This window comes from Oryzias melastigma, linkage group LG9, assembly GCF_002922805.2.
Source record: "Oryzias melastigma strain HK-1 linkage group LG9, ASM292280v2, whole genome shotgun sequence".
Taxonomy (NCBI): domain Eukaryota; kingdom Metazoa; phylum Chordata; class Actinopteri; order Beloniformes; family Adrianichthyidae; genus Oryzias; species Oryzias melastigma.
In genome coordinates, this window is record NC_050520.1 from 12,705,505 (window position 1) to 12,710,331 (window position 4,827).

Consider the following 4,827-nt stretch of genomic DNA (forward strand, 5'->3'; position numbering starts at 1 on the left):
TAGTGCAATCACCACCTAGTGGCCAAACTGAAACATCCTCTAGGAGAGGCAGAACAATTGTTGGAGCTTCTCCGTTTGTTCTTTAGAAATTCATCTTTACCCTCTAAAACTGACATTGTTTTAAAGCATGGAAGCTTTCTCAGGGCTAAATACCTTTTTGATGTTTTTCTTTATAGAGATTTTCTTTCAAACAATCGACAGTTTCGATGCAATAATGACTTATTGATTATTATATATGCTTATGGAGAAGTTTACTCATTTATTTTGTTTTTTAAAATATATGCTTTCTTTTGTTTATATGTTAATATCTTTACTAACTACTGTTCTTCTGTTCTGTTTGTTATACTATTGTCTTGGCTTTTTTCAGGTCTTGTTTTGAATAAAAATGATTTTTTTTTTTAAAGAAAGAATTTAGTTGTGGGCGGGGCAAACCCACCTTGATGTCCCATTATCCCTTTATTTACCCTTTACCACTAGCTTACAGCCCCTCACAACCCTAATAATGCAGCAAAGATGATGATCAGTATCATTTCTATCCAGCCGTACAGCTTTGATCCAGGAAAAACAAAGACGTTCATGGATCTATTTGTCAGCAAGTGGAGGATCAGAATGGAGCAGGGAGCTGGTGGTTTCCTGTAGTCGATCCTACATCACAAATAAGATCTTTTTCAAACATCTTTTTTCTGCTGCTTCTGACTCACAATGATTTGGGTAAAAAATCCTCAGAAATGCCGTTTTAATCTGAATTTTCTTTCTTTATATCCTCCATCATCAGAAAAATGCTACAATAACGAGTTAAATATACCACTAGTAGCATATTTAACCACTTTGATGGTTTGGGTTTAGGATACTTTTGGGGCTCAGAGATCCAGCAGTTAATGCACGTGATCCAGGATCTAGAAACTTGAGGATAAGGGACCGAGGAGTCACCCCCACCCCACAAAGTCTTTGCAGCTCTCTGATATCTGTGGTAGATCTGCCGCTCTCCTTGAACCATGGTTCTGATGGTCCGGTCTTATGGATTACAACAATCTGATTACAGAGGAGATCATGGCTCAGTCCTGGACTCCATGATCCTGCAGGTGTTCCTCAGCTTTCGTCTTTCTGATTGTTCAGATGCAGCTCATAGAATCTGTCATGTTTTCCTTTTCTTCTTCCAACTGGACCACCTGAGGCCCGCCGAGGCTGAGATGAACTCCTGGAAGATAATCAGATGTTTTAATCCTCTTGCAGAACGGTGGACTCAGACGGTTAAAATGGCCTCCTAACCTTCACAGCTCGATGTTGACGTACATCTGCTCCGCTCTGACCTTTAGTGTCTGTCCTCCCACTCGCACCGCTGAGTGCCACAAACTCAACAAACTTTCAGTGAGGTCTGCACGCCGCAGCGCCGTGGTCGTTCATCAGAGATGAAGATCAGCAGCCCCGCCCCCTTCAGGGCTCTGATGTTGACCGCTACTTACTGTCGTTTCACCAAGAACCACAATCTGAGGATTGTTTTATGTTGAAGTCAAAAGACACATTTAATGAAAGAGGGAGTAACTGTTGATTATCATTGATATTTCATAGCTTAAGCTAATTTTTTTGCATTTAAATTTTTATTTTTCTCTTTATTTAATAGAACATCATGCACATTTTTTTTATAAGAAACATGCCTAAAATGTGTTTTTCTTCTTCATGCATTTGTTTCATTCTTATAGATTATAGACACAATTATCAACATTGTTGTTTTGGTTCATTTCAATTTTTTTTTTTTAATATAAACTCATTTAATTTTGACATATTTTCCTGCTGGTGTTTGGGAAGATTACGAATGAAACCTGTTTCTGTGCCTTCATCCAACATTTGTTTTATGAGACAAATGATGTAGTTCTGCAGCTCAAGACGAGACGATACTTTTATCAGGATGAATAATCTGTTCAGGTTCTTTTTTTCAGAATACAAAAATAAAAATTATTTAGGGCATATTTTAATTACATTTAATTAAATATATATATATATATGTAATTCGATTTTTTTTAAATATTGGAGGTAAACCTGTCAACATTTTATCCTAAATTTCATAAATAAACTTTAAGATAAATGTTTAAATATTGAGCTGGATCTTTTACTGTATATCTTTGGGTTTTGTGTGTTTTAAACCTCCTGGAGTCAAACTGTGTCGTTCAGATGTTTGATGTTTATTTATTATCATGCATGTGTGTAATTTAAAGTCATATTAAGATATGTTTTTCATTTCTATAGTAAATAATACATTATGAATTATGATAAAACAGTAAATGCCTAACAAACATTTTGAAGGATTTGTTGTAAATAAACTCATGATGTGAATTTATTTATCTTTCTTAAGTTTTGAGAAATGTGTGAATATCAGAACACAATTGTTGGGGGAAGAATAAACACATTTTCATTTTTCTACATTTTATCCATCAGTGTATTTTTATGTTAAAATATTTTAATTTCTTTGTATTCAAAATAAAAGCACCATCAATGATAGTTTAAAAGATCCATAAGACATAATAACAAATATATGAATACAATGTACATTTATGAGTGGTTCATGGATAGATATTTATGATTTGTTTCAGCAGCAGACTGCCTGGTGGGTTTTGTCCGAACGAAGCCGGTTCCGGTCGATGTCATCACACTCTGAAGAGAGTTCTCCTAAATAAAACCGTTCGAGATCCTGAATCTGATCCTGAAACTGGAAAATCCCACATCTTCATGAAATATCCTGTTCATTCTGTTAGCACATTAGGAAACACTTGTTAATTCTTTCAGTCTTAGCAGAAAAGTGAGTGAAGCTAAAACACCAAGACTGCCCCCTACTGGACAGAAAACATCATCTCTGCAGAGGAAGTCCTCTTTGTCTTCTCTCTAAACAAATAAACAAACACGTAAACAAATCCTTTCACTCACACGTTCTCTTTATTTTCATCTGTCTTACAGTAAATGAATTAACATTTAATGAACCCGTGTGGATGAACCAGTTTATGATGGGCTTAATAATCTCAGGTTGCTTTTAGATTTCTAAACCGTATTTTACATTTTCACCATTAATCATTTATTCAAAGTCACTGCTTTTCTTATTACTCAGTAAAAAATGACATATTGGATCAGTTAAGAAAAGTCTGCAATTTGTTACATTTAAAATACTTACTTTCATCAAATAAAAAATGTGAGTCGATGGATTACTCGTCTTAAAAATCTATTTGGATAAAAACTCATATTTTTAAATGTATCAACAGAGATTTTTTTAATTGATCCAAAGTTCCACTTTTACAGTAGTAATTTTAAATTGGACTTTTTACCAAAGTGCAGCAGTCTGTCAATAAATTGTCTATAAATTGTGTGTAAAAATGACAAAATTAGAATCTTTAATCTAGAGTCCAGATTAAATATTCTATAATATGAGGAAACTTAAATTATTAGATAATGTAAACTTGGTAAAAATGTTTTGAAATGTTTTCTTTTTCTTGGTGTTCTGACAGATTAAAATATCACTTACTTGAGAGAAGGATGAAAAACACATGGAGCTGCAGCTCAGTTACCTTTTCTCTGTCAGGTGTGATGAGGTGATCTGCTGAAGCTCAAACTGAACATCAGAGCAGAAAGGAATGGCGGTGTCAGTGACTCTGAGCGCATCGCTGCTTGAAAAGAACAGGAAGGACCTTTGAAGGAGGCTGAAAGACTCCGACTGTGCAGAAAAATGTGCACAAAAACTCCGATTTTTTTACTTCTGGTCTGCAGTAACTCAGCAGGTGAGGGTTGTGGTGTGTTCAGGAGACGGCTGAGAAGTAGGACTTTCAGCAATGCTCCTGCTTGGGTGGATGCATTCTTTTTAAAGAGGAACCTGAAAACCCAAACTAATGCAGAGACCTCCGTCTTGTTTTTCCTGTTTGTATTTTTTAATTTATCTTCCTAAAAACTGCCTGTAGCTGATTACCAAGTTAAATAACAATTTTCCTTGTAGCGATGAGTCTTCTTCACACCAATAAACACATTTCTGAGACCCTGATCTCATAAGCATGATCCAGACTTTCCTTAATGAACCCATTGAACATCAGTTGGTCCACGTTTTCTGTCCTGTAGTTCATCATGATTCCACTAGGGGCAGTAGAATGACTTTTCCTGCTCATTTCAAAATGGCTGCCCCCTTGAAAACCTTAAAAAATTTGGGCGGGAAAAAGTCTTACTAATTTTCAGATCTCTATGGTGAGAATAACGCATCTATTGTGTTTCTTTTTTTTAATGAATATGTGGTGTATGAAACGAATGCAAAAATGTGTCAGTTACGAATGTTTTATAATATAACTACACCATTTTATGAATGTATGAATCTACTTTGAAACAGTGAGTTCATAAATCAAATTTTATCAAATTTTATTACATCTTCGTCTCTTGAGTCTGCTGGAAGTTTTTCCTAGAGCAGGTATCGGTTATAATTTCCACAAACGATTCGATTCAATTTACAAGAGCCTTAATCAGTTCAATTCCAATTTTCTTTTAATTATTTTGATTATTCAATTCAAATAAATTTTACATTTACACATTTATACACATTTGTTTAAAAATACATTAATAATCTACTATATGATTTGAATATATGTATATGAATCTGAGCCAGTTCACATACTGTAAATGTATCAGTGAAATAATGAGATTGTTAATATCATACAGTGTTACATGGATTCTCTAAAGGAGAAGTTCTAACTAAAATGTTCAGATCATTAACATTGGAAACATTGTTCTGCTTCTCCTGGAGGACGTTTCAGTTTGGACACTAGGTGGCGATAGATGTATACCTTATTCCAGAAGAAGAAGAAA

The 4,827-nt window shown here is 34.6% G+C and overlaps 1 long non-coding RNA gene across 1 annotated transcript; it reads right to left on the bottom strand.

Annotated features, from left to right (window-relative positions):
* Positions 1–104: 104 nt before the first annotated feature.
* LOC112137789 lies at positions 105–4,455 on the bottom strand. The gene is made up of 3 exons (XR_002917608.2): positions 3,509–4,455; positions 1,270–2,877; positions 105–1,198 (listed from the first exon to the last, which is right to left on the bottom strand). It is a non-coding gene; the product is annotated as an uncharacterized LOC112137789 (long non-coding RNA).
* Positions 4,456–4,827: the final 372 nt, after the last annotated feature.